This window comes from Lissotriton vulgaris, chromosome 11, assembly GCF_964263255.1.
Source record: "Lissotriton vulgaris chromosome 11, aLisVul1.2, whole genome shotgun sequence".
In the NCBI taxonomy this organism is placed as follows: domain Eukaryota; kingdom Metazoa; phylum Chordata; class Amphibia; order Caudata; family Salamandridae; genus Lissotriton; species Lissotriton vulgaris.
The window spans coordinates 487,778,071-487,790,492 of NC_141699.1; the positions used below are offsets into that span (position 1 = coordinate 487,778,071).

At 45.1% G+C, this 12,422-nt stretch overlaps 1 protein-coding gene across 2 annotated transcripts in view; it reads right to left on the minus strand.

Moving 5' to 3' along the window:
* LOC147682144 (uncharacterized) overlaps positions 1–12,422 on the minus strand; it is a 248,788-nt gene that overhangs the window by 181,543 nt on the left and 54,823 nt on the right. For both annotated transcript variants that reach the window (XM_086943557.1, XM_086943558.1), the window contains exon 3: positions 10,391–10,528. The gene's annotated coding sequence lies outside the window, so the exon portion shown is untranslated. The remainder of the gene's footprint in view (positions 1–10,390; positions 10,529–12,422) is intronic.

Here is a 12,422-nt window from a genome sequence, read left to right on the forward strand (position 1 = left end):
TGAGGCCTAAATAAAACAAACACAAAGGCACGCACACGTTCTAAGATGTGTAGTATTCGAGGACCCAGGATTAACCACCATGTACTTAGTTTCAATCACATTGATCTCCAAGCGCTTCATCCTGCAAAAGCAATCCAACTGACCCAGAAGCTTTTGGAGTCCCATTGGGGTCTTTGAGAAGAACCAGGTATCATCAGCAAACATGAGGGCGGGAACCCTCAAGTTTCCTAATCTAGATGCATCATTTTCATATTGGTCCAGGAATTTAACAAGGCTGTTAATTTTGTGTGTGTAAAGAGCAAGGGTGCCAGCACGCACCCTGCCCGACTCCTATAGTGACAGGAAAAGGATTGGTTAGCTCTCCTGCTCTGCCGTGTCCAACCTGCCCAAAGTCGTTAAAATGCAGGCTGACTATGGTATCTAACAAATAGTTTGGTACTCCCATCTCAGGAATGGCCTGCCAGAGTGTTAATCTTGGAACCAAGTCAAAAGGCAGAGCACAGGCCTACAAACACAACATAAAGTTGTCACCTTCCCAGTGAGACTATTTTCTAGTACAACATTTGTAGATAGAACGCTTGATCGATTGTGCTTGTGGACTCTAAAGCCCTCCTTGAGGGGTGTCAGAATCTCATGGTCCGCTATCCAGTCCTGTAGTCTACCCAAGATCACTTTACTGAAAAGCTTTTGTGCACTGTCTAGAAGACTTACTGAACGATAATCCACCAGCAAGTCGCGCAAGACCTTTTTAAAGGTGGTGATTCATTTAGCCTCAGCCTAAGTATGTGGATATCTGCCCCCCTTCAAAATTGCGGAATACAGTACTGCAAAATAAGCACTCCAGAGTTTGGAATCACTCAAGAATAAACAGCCCGGGAAGATGTCGATCCTTGGAGCTTTGTTGAGGACTATTCACCTAATTGCCAAATGTGTTTCCTCCACTAAAATGGCTGTGGACTCCTTCTTGTGCATAGGTGATGGGGCCCTGTGGGGACAATCTTGGGGCTCAGCACACCTTGTACACTGAGGGCTGGCGGTTAGCCCCAAACCCCAGCTGTCTACCCATATTGTCTTGCTGATCTTCCTTCAGCATGTATAACCAACTGGATAAGTGTGCCATCCAGTCTTTAGCTGCAATGTTATTTTCTATGATGTTATATCCATCCCTGCTTCCTGCTGCTACCACGTGCCAAAAGAAACATTGATCTTTTATTTTGGCAGCGTCTAGGAGAGCCTCCCAAATTCCCCATTCCTATTCCTTTTTGGACCTTGATAACACAAGCTTATTGCTCTGCCTGGCAGCATGGATCAGTAGTCTATCATTCTGTCAGACCGCAATGATCAGAGCAGACTTCGATTCCCGACATGCTTAGTTATACCAAGATTTGGGGACTTTTCTACCCTCTAAACGCCCTGTTTTTACAAGAAATAAGCTCCTCAGATTCGTATACATCTGTTGTGGATTTCAATTATCTCCCCCAATGACTCAGGAGTACTGCCTGTGCTAATCAATGGTACCATTCTCTCCACACCTACCGCAACCGTCCTATGGATAGTCTCCTGGAAATGTACTATTGTACTCCATTGGACTCTACGGTTATTGCTAGCAACTCTCCGTCTTCTATCGAAGGGTTCCCCTGAGAAGTCAAGATGTGCACTAAATGACAGACAGCCTGAGAGCCAGGGCAATGTGGTAGGACTGCCATATCCATAAAAATGCCCAAAGCTTAACGTCCAACATTATGTAATCACTTAAGCTGGTGTGATTTATCTAGTCAAATGTGTGATTACATGATTTATCAGAGACTGACCTGCCATTACAAGCACAGAACCCCTGGTTTAAAGTAAGGGCATTAATTTGGACTGCTAAGGGAGACCATTTCTTGATTGGGGGGTATTTCCAGTTCTTGTATACACCAGCTAGCATCCTCGTCTGCTGCCACCACAAGGCGATCTGTACTCAATGGTTCAAATTGACAGTTAAATTCTCCCCCTATTCAACAAATACGTTTTTCCCTCCCAGCAGGAGCCTGCATTGATGACAGACAGGCATGTAATGGGCTTGGGTAGCTATTCATGCTGACAATACGGCAGCACCCGCCCAATCCAAAGGACTAATCAGTGATGAAAATATGGAAAAGAGCTATGCAACAGCATGGGTGGGAGTGTGAGAGGACAGTGGCAACACCCCCAAGTCGGACATCTTGACGGATTTAAAGCTGGTGGGCTGAAGGCAATGGGACACATAGGGGATATCAAACCTGGGAGGCATATGGGACTCCTTCCACTTGAAGAGCTTTTTTATATAGGAAAATAAGACGCAAATGCCCCAGAGGCTGTGGCCAAGCTGGTACACTGCTGCAAACTTTGCTGGACTGAGGTGATCGAGGAAAAATGCGCTCATTTACAGTACACAAATATATTAACACAGATGATTATCAACGGAATGTCAACCCTGTATACCCCGAACAAACCCTACTGGATTACAAGACAATGAACAAAGCCTCTAAGCACACGTAAAAATAGGACTATGTATGTTCAAAGTATCAGACGAAATCCATATATTATTAGGTTCGCTCTTTATTGGTCCAGTGCCTGCAGCCAGCCAACGTGTGTTTCGTCAATGGGTGACTTAGTCAGGGCTTGAAAAAACCAAAATCTGACTAGCAATTTTGAGAACACACACACATTTGTGGACAAAACATAATTTGTAGCTAAAATCACATAAAAAACATTGTAGACAGAATCACCATATATTAAATTCAATCAATATGCGGTGGGAAGCATGCATCACTAACCAGCATGTATTATTTCCCACGCAGAATAAGTGACATCATAGTAAAGCGTTATCATAATATACATCACCAGCCTTTTTATCACACATTTCGCAAGCCTTGTGTCCAAATTGGATTTTAGACAAGTGTTGTTAATACAAACGTGCAGTACCTGTGTAACATGTCAAATGCCACTCCGTCAAAGTTAAAGACTAAAGGCCACATGTGCGACCATTTCATTTTGCAACTCTGAAATGGCGTATTTTAGCGGCTCACAATTTTCGAGTCTCAAAATGATAAGTACTAATGTGTCTCAGACACATTTAGCGATTCCCAATAGGGTCGCAAATGATGTGCCTCATTAAAATCCGTTGGGAATATGCAATAACACAGGGTCGGAGTACCAGTATGTCTGTGTTGGCTTTTAAATGCAGTCCATTTTTCTTAAAGGAAAAATGTATGCATTTCAAAAAGAAAAATTAAAGGTTTCTTATTTGGATGACTTTATAATGAAGCAAAATTAAAGCAAAATAATGTACTGAGAAATCACTAAAATATTTTAACCGTATTAATAGGTTTTATTTATTTCAAAATGAGGGTTGTTTTACAAGATCATGGGAGAAAATGTGGCCTAGGGGCAGGAACTGCCATCTTTGGAAATGGGGACCTGGGAAGAAATCCCAGGTTCAGCTCAACATCCTGCGATCCTGGAAAACTTGCTTAATTCCTCCTTGGCTGTGTAACTAGTTTGGTTTTCCAGTAAAGCTCTAGTGCCCAGGAGCCAAGTTTGGACTACATAAAAAAAATGCAAACTTAGCAGCGGTTAGCTTCTGTAGTTTCATTTACATTGTGTTTCCACAGCCCTGGCCAGTATCCTGTGTACTTACTTTCTTTATCATGGTTTTCTCCATTGTCGACTCATGCTCTGCAGCAGCTTCTTTTGATTACAGCACTCTGATGCCCACTCCCAGCCAGTGGTTGCTGTGTTTGCATTCTTTTCTTTGTCAGCTCCAACACTCCACTCAGTCCTATTTGTATATATGCTTTAGTTTTTCTTTTATTGTCAGCATATATTTTCAGCATGGCTTATTATATGAGCTTTTCGGCACTATGATTTTTGCGTTAACTTCCCTAACCTTCCGTGCCTTGGGATTTTATAGGACATAAAATGGGGAAATGACTTTGGCAAAACAAGTACATTTGATTTTTATTGTTACTGTTACAGTTCTGATTTGTTGGGATGCAACTGTATTATCCTGATTAGATTTTCATATGTAGCCCTAGTATCGGGCTAGATGTCTACCAATAATCAATAAAAAAGAATAACATTTTTTTAAAAAGTTGCCAAAACAACTGCTGTAAGACAGCATTCAGCTGCCTGCGTCCAAACATTATTCAGAATGTCAACATCAACACCGATTGTGAATTACTTCTGCTTCTCACTTCCGACTGGTGCTCAAAAGAAAGTTGTATATGCAAAAGTGTAGATTCTAATGTATATACTACTTTGTTAAACTTTTTACCTCAAGAAATTCCCAATAGAAGCTCTTCATACCCAAGTGTGGCCACCTGGCTTTGCCTATGCTTTTTAACAGAATGGCTATCATATTCAATTGCCTTTTATTTTATCGGGGCGGGGGGGGGGGGGGGGGGGGGGGGCGGGGAAGCAGTGAAGTGCCACTTAGCAAAGTAAGCTCTGACTGATGACTCCACAAACCGGTCCTTATCCTTCAAGAAACTAAGGAGGCCTAACCCCTATTTCACTTCTTGGTCATTCAGTCTTTTGATCTGAAGTGCAAGTGTGGCAAGTGAGCACTAGAATTAAAATCTTAGCCTCTCATGTGGTTGAACGCATGTGTGTTTTAAGCAAGAAAGGTTAAATAGAATGTGGTTCCTTAACTAACAAGTGGCCTGTGACATCAACATAGCTGTACCGGTGTTCTTGGAAATCCTGGAAAGTGAAGTGAAGAGGGCCAAGGGGCGAGGAGCACAAAGGGGCAAAGCACTAAGGGGCAAACAAGAAGCACCGGGCAATATCATGAAGTCTGAAGCAAGAGATCGATGTACAGCTACATGCTAACTTTAAGGGCATTCATACAGTCTTCTAATTAACAAGCAGTAATGTATAATTAAAAAATGCAATATGTTACTGTGGTACTGCAATTCTGGACCCCTCCGGTTCACCAGCCTCGGGGTCCAACACTCGTGTTATAAAATACCGTCGTATCATGACGAATTTGGTATCTACGAACCGGTAATGATTAGGACATCATCCCCCTGCATTTGCGTCATAATTAAGCGATGCCAACACCCTCAAATCTTGATTCGTGTCTCGAACCCGCAGACTCCATTTTGTAAACGGCATCCATCTTATGGCTTGCCCTCATATAAGTCAATTGATTAAAGCCGAGCTTGATCTAAAAGGACACGTCCTTTGTAGCCGACTCCCCCATGACCTGGCCGAGCTGACTCCACTGCCTCCAGCCAAGCCTGTTTGGGCAGCTCCTCGCCCAGTGGCCGAGCCCGATATCATCAAAGCACAACATGTCATAAACCCTTCACTGCATACAAACCCTGTTTTCCATACACACACACACACCTGTCCATGATTCTTGTTTATGACCTGTTTTATGATGGGAGGGGGCTCGACCTTATTGGCATTTCATCGATATCTGATGGGAGTTCTGGATCTGGCGTGGTAATCCATCACAAACTGGACATCTGAAATATGTGCTGACCAGCATGACTTCGCTCTTTGTATTATTGTGGAAATATTTGTATTGCCATATCGTAAACTTAAGAATTCTTGCCTGCAGCCATTATTTGTGTATATAAGGAGAAGTCTGGTTCTGTAAAAACGAACAGTCTCCTGAGAACTTACGGCCCGTGTTGTCGTACTTCTAGGACGCATGTTACTTGGTTGCAGCCAATAAACTCGATCTTTGACTTCACCTAGAAGACTCTGTGTTTCTGTAAGTCCAGAACATTAGAACCTAGAGGTCTTCGGGTGTGATCCCCTGGCACCACCGGGTCTCTAAAAACCCGGCACCTCATTACGTGACTTAGAAAAACTGGTCTCTCTTTCAGGCATCAGATTTCTCAGTCGTGTGATAATGTGTAATATAAGTTTGCCTAAAACATCCTAGCACTGAAAAACCAGTACTTACCAGCATTTGCAATGCAATAGGTCTCGCATTAGTAAAGTATGAGCTATTGGTATTGTAAATGACACATTTTTTATTTATGTGTTGGTTTTGAAAATAGCTACATTAATAACTTTGTCATTTACAATGCCAATACTTTTAACTTTCACAAATGTGACACCTATAGCATTTATAATGCAATATGTGTTGTATTTACGTGACTTAGATGTATTGATATTACAAATAACAATTGCTTTGCATTTTTTTAATAATTAATACTTAAATAAAAGTTATTGTAATTTTTAATGGCAATAGGTTAAACTTTTGTAAATAACTTTTGTGAAGATTATGTTCAGTGTATTTTATTGTGACAAAAATCCAAGAACAGAAGTGAAATATTAACCTCTTTTTGTGACATTTGTAATAAAGCTTGAAACATTGAGAGAACATATTTGAACCAGTTGTTGTTGAATGGTTGCACAGATTGATGCTGTGGTGGCGCTGAGTGATGATGTGGTTGCGACGAGTGATGCTGTGGTAGCGCACAGTGATGCTGTGGTAGCGCATAGTGATGCTGTGGTGCCCCTGAGTGATGCTGTGGTGATGCGATAGCTAGAGTGTAATTATGTGGTGTGTAACTATGTGGCACTGAGTGGTATTTGGAGTGTATGTTGCATTGAGTGCAGTGTAATTATGTTGTGTGTAATTATGTGGCACTGAGTGGTATTTGGAGTATATGATGCGTTGAGCGCAATGTAAATATGTAGCATATAATTATGTGGAACTGAGTGGTATTGTCTGGAGTGTATGTTGTATTCAGTAGAGTGTAATTATGTGGTGTATAATTATGTGACACTGAGTGGTATTGTTTGGAGTGTATGTTGCATTGAGTGCAGTGTAATTATGTGGCGTCTAATTATGGGGCACTGAGTGGTATTTGGAGTGCATGTTGCATTGAGTGCAGTGTAATTATGTGGCGGGTAATTATATGGCAGGTAATTATGTGGCACTGAGTGGTATTGTTTGGAGTGTATGTTGCATTGAGTGCAGTGTAATTATGTAGCATATAATTATGTGGCACTGAGTGGTACTGTGTGGAGTGTGTGTTTCATTCAGTGGAGTGTAATTATGTGGCACTGAGTGGTATTTGGAGTGTATGTTGCATTGTGCGCAGTGTAATTATGTAGCATATAATTATGTGGCACTGAGTGGTATTGTGTGGAGTGTATGTTGTAATCAGTAGAGTGTAATTGTGTGTGAGGGTGCAGAGTGTGTGAGAGTGCGGAGAGTGTGAGGGTGCAGAGAGTGGGAGGGTGCGGAGAGTGGGAGGGTGCAGAGAGTGGGAGGGTGCGGAGAGTGGGAGGGTGCGGAGAGTGGGAGGGTGCGGAGAGTGGGAGGGTGCGGAGAGTGGGAGGGTGCGGAGAGTGGGAGGGTGCGGAGAGTGGGAGGGTGCGGAGAGTGGGAGGGTGCGGAGAGTGGGAGGGTGCGGAGAGTGGGAGGGTGCGGAGAGTGGGAGGGTGCGGAGAGTGGGAGGGTGCGGAGAGTGGGAGGGTGCGGAGAGTGGGGGGGTGCGGAGAGTGGGAGGGTGCGGAGAGTGGGGGGGTGCGGAGAGTGGGAGGGTGCGGAGAGTGGGAGGGTGCGGAGAGTGGGAGGGTGCGGAGAGTGGGAGGGTGCGGAGAGTGGGAGGGTGCGGAGAGTGGGAGGGTGCGGAGAGTGGGAGTGTTGCAGCGTGTGCGGAGTGTGTGAGAGTGCGGAGTGTGTGAAGAGGGAGCTGTTTTGAGGGCACTGGAGAGGAAGAGCAGCAGAGCGAGCTGTTTTGAGGGCACTGGAGAGGAAGAGCAGTAGAGGGAGCTGTTTTGAGGGCACCAAGACAAAGAGCAGCAGTAGGAGCTGTTTTGAGGGCACTGGAGAGGAAGGGCGGCAGAGGGAAGGAACTGTTTTGAGGGCACTGGAGAGGAAGAGCGGCAGTAGGAGATGTTTTGAGGGCACTGGAGAGGAAGAGCGGCAGAGGGAGCTGTTTGGAGGGCAATGTAGAGGAAGAGCATATTTAAATAAGCCAGAGCGGGGAATTAATATGCAATAGCTCATTGCTTTCAGTTATTTTGGGTCCCATATTTTGCATGTTCCAGTGCTCAAATTAAAGACAACTTCTGTCCTCGTTACATTATATTGAGCATTGAGTCTCTCAAAAAGACTGTGTACACTGCAACTCCAAAATAAGTCAGGGTTCTGAGCAACATTTCATCAGGGTGCCCCAGCTAAGACCAGATGGGCCACAAACATGTCATACTGCCAGATTATCACATAAAATCAATTTAGCTCAGTGTATTTCAATGGAAATCGTGAACAAGGTCATTTGTCATGCAGAAAATATGACACACACAACCTCCACTGGTCCGATGGTGACATCAGACTGGTTTTATGGAGAGAACAATTTGTAGTGCCTCAGTTCATCAGACAAAAACTATAATAAAAATTGTTCATATGTTTAATACCTGTTTTATATGACTAGGGCACGCTAAGTCAAGGACCAAACAGATTTTATGACAGATTTAGAGTGGCAAAAAAATCACCTATCTCTCCCCCCCAAATCAACAATCAATGGGACTTCATTACACACACAAACAAACGTTATTTAAAGACCACGCAGACAGACAGTGCATTTCCTGACTCCTTCGGACATTATTCCCCTTTGTTTGCTCTCCAGTTTTACCCATGTTTCTCAGCCCAGTCGAACTGGGTTATATAGGGCTCTACATACCACGTAACACGTGAGATGCTGGACGTGGTTGGTTTTTAGCAAATAGCTACTTATTTCATTCTGGGACCTCTAGTTTCTTGTTTAACCTGGCAAGAAAGTATTTAAAATCCACGGCCCGTAAAGTGCTGTTGCGCTACTCGGTAGCTATGGAGTTATGATAAACCCCCGACATTGAACAGTGATATTCTCGAAGAACCAACTCGATTGGTCAATATTTTACATTGAGCTGGATTAGGTGGGTCCCTCCTTTATTTGAGGTATGTAACGCTTCCGACACCACCACTGCTTACAAAAAGTCACTAGTAACAACCTTAATTAACACGTACGCCCCTCTTCACTTTTTTTTAACAAATACAAAAAAAAAAAACACAACGTGCGACGCCCAGCGCGAAACGATGTACCTGCTTTTCACAGACAGACTGCCCTACAACCAGATCCACCCCTCCCCTCCCACTGCCAGGAAAGTTATGCCCACCTTAATTTCGCAACAAAAAAAAGCATCGCTTTACCTGTCGGATGGTCCTTGCAGTCTCCCTGTGTGCGGCGAGGGTGTCTGACAGAACCCTCTGCCCTCAATGAGAGTGGCGTTACTCGGCACTGGGCTGGCACTGCGGCGGGGGTCCGTAGTTCTGGAGCAAGGAGGCTACGAGAGAGGTCAGGGTCAGGGCCCCGCGCACAGCCCGACAGGGTATGAGGAGGTGTGAAGACCCCTCTATCCCGCCTACGATCCATGGAGGTCCGCCCGAAACTTGACTTGTCTTCAGCACATGGCGCAACGGGATCCTTTACACAGCGCCCCCCTTGCACAACCGATGGGCACCGGCAGCAGCTCGGGAATGAGGGGCAGGTATGTGAGGCATGCTGCGGGGACGGGGGCCGGGAGGATGGTGCACCCAAGAGATGTGCAGCATCAAATTAAACTTAATGGGCAGAAAGCAGATACTGTACACAATTTAAAATAACCCGCATTTAAAAACAAGATGTGCGCGCGCACTCCTGAAAACGAAACCTAGCGTGGGGGCGGGACTTCCGCCTTGTGCGCGAATCAGCACCCACGGAGTTCCTGGCACGAGTAGCAGTGGTGACGCGGGGCTCCCATGCCCAAGGGAGAGCCCCGCGGAGGCTACAGAACACCGGATTGGCGGTAAGTGGGACCGTATTCGGGAGGGCGGGCGGGACTGTATGCGGGAGGGCGGGCGGGGGGGGGGGGGGCGTGTGTGTACGTGTGCGCGTGTGTGTGTGTCTCTGGTGAGGTAAGGGGGGGGGAGCGTGTGTGTATGCAGTGTGTGTATGCAGTGTGTGTATGCGACGGCGGGGGTGGGTTCTCTGTATGTATGGGTGCGTGCATGGGTACTCGTGTGTGTGTGTGTCTGAGTATGCGCATGCGTGTTGCATGCAAGCCAAGCGAAAGCAGGGGCTGTGTGTACGTGTCTGCGCAAGCGCGCCTGAGAGGCGCGCTCCCGCGGTGAAATCTGGAAAGGAAAACCGCGTGGCACATTGCTGTCCACATTCCCAAATACGGGCAACATAAGTTGTCTTCGCTGACAGCTTTCAATGCTTTCACATTGAAAGCTAGGTCCGCTCGACCTAAAAAACGAAGTTGAGAAATACCAGGAACTCTCAAGAAAACAAAGTTATTACTATTCACAAAACCTACATTCTCTTGATAATGGCAGATCTTGCATTGTTCCTTGTTTAAACATTAGAATTACCTGATGTCTACATGGCACACAACAGTCCTCCTAGTTAGTCTTTCCCCAACAGAAAAACTGCTCAGCCCATCAAAGTTTTCTGTGATTCGGTGGGTTAAAAACCTCAAACGGTTTGGAAGAGGTGGAAACAGCAGGACTCTGAAACAGAAGGGAAGGCAAATTAGAAGCATTAGTGTAATCACATGCATTTATTATTTTAACTATTCAACTTCACACTTTTAAAATGGTTAGAGAGGAACAAGTTGTATGGGAAATATTGAAAAGTAGTGTGAAAAAAATAAAAATTACTCGCCTGCAACTCTTCACTTTATTTGTGAGGCAGCTCTTTTTCAAAATTTTTGTGACCAAAACGATGGGCAATGGGAGATGGAACCAAAGTTTCTTTTATAGATACCATTTCTCCTAAGGCTCGCTCCTATTATCAACCTATGGGTGTCACTGAACCCACAGGAGGGACCAGAAACTGCACTACAGCAGAGCATTTAGTGTCCATTACCAAGAAAGTTGGTGCACTTCACATGCATCCACTGCACATTACGCCCCCCACCCCACCGCGCCAACTAACAACACAGATCCTCAATAATGCACTCTACTACAAATAAGTAAATAGGTGTCTGATTTTGGCCAATTCTTGAGGGATCAGCAGGAGTGTGTTGATAACAGGAAACAGCCTATCGACAAAGCATCATAAAAATGTAACTCTCAAAGTGTTCGTAGACTTAATAGCAGATAACAGAAAGGAAGGAACAAACAAGCATTTGCAATGCAATAGGTCTCGCATTTGTTAAAGTTAGAGCTCTTGGCATTGAAAATTACAATGTTTAATACTTTGTAATTTGTTTTATTTGCAGTGGAGTAACTATATTTGCATTGCGCTATTGCTATAAAAAAGCAAAAATTAAAAACTCATTTTTAACACCAACAGCTCTTACTTTAATTCATGCAAGCCCTATGACTGTGTGTGAAGTGTGCACATTTTCTAAATAATGTTTTGCAACTTGTTGCAGTTAAGCATCAAACAAGGAATTCCAACCCTACACAGTGCAGTGTACTACCTATTTAGGCAAGTGCTTAAGCGCCCCACATGGGGTAGTAAACGGTATGTAAATATTGCAATACAATACAGCTGTGTTTTTTCACATTAAAATCATAAAAATGTCTAGCAAAGCTGAGGGTGGGAGGTGAGGAAATAGGGAGGAAATTAACACGCAGGTGACAGGCCGTTGAGTGGAAGAAGGAGTGGATTGGTCTTAGGGCAGGAGAAAGGGGGTGGAGAAGACGTGAGTGCGATGAACTGCTAAAGTAAAATTGAAAGATTGGACAGTGAAAAGTGAGATTGTGCATGACAGGGGAGAGAACGGGGCGCGGGGCGTGGCTTGGCGCCGTGGGTGATGGCGGCGCCTGAGTGAAGCTCCGCCGCGGCACCAGGAGACTCACCTCTCAACACCAACAGTTCCTGTGTCGGAGGTCCGGTCCCGACGTCAGAACACCTCCGCTATGTTGCGGGATTCCTGAGCCGCTCTCGTTCATGCGGAAGGCGGAGAAAATTGCAGCTCTGCTTCTGAGGGCGCTCCGGTGCTCGCGGCCGCCATCTTGTGGGTCCCGACACGGAGCGTCCTTCTCCTAAAGGCGAGTGCGTTTTGCTTTTATTTCTTCACCTGCAAGTCGCTGAACTCCTGGATCGCCTCTGCAACCCCCATGAGGTCGAAGCTTGCTGCACTGCTTTAGAGGCGATGTGTATTTGTGACTGAATATTTTTCTACACAGCGCGACCGCCATTTTGTGCACCTCGGAGTACTTTTGCCTGCATGTTGGTATGTTTACTCCGCATTCCCTGCACCTTATGGCTTTACTTCCAAACAAAAAGTGTGTGACATTGATCCACATTCAGTCCATCACTTGTTGTTTTTGCAATTGCCGCCCTAAGTGCGCTGGGGATGCCCAGACGTGGGTCCCAGGCACTCCACACCACTTGGAGTCAAGCTAGCCGGGCTGATGAGAGGTGTTACCTCGAAACCGGTCCGGTCCTCGG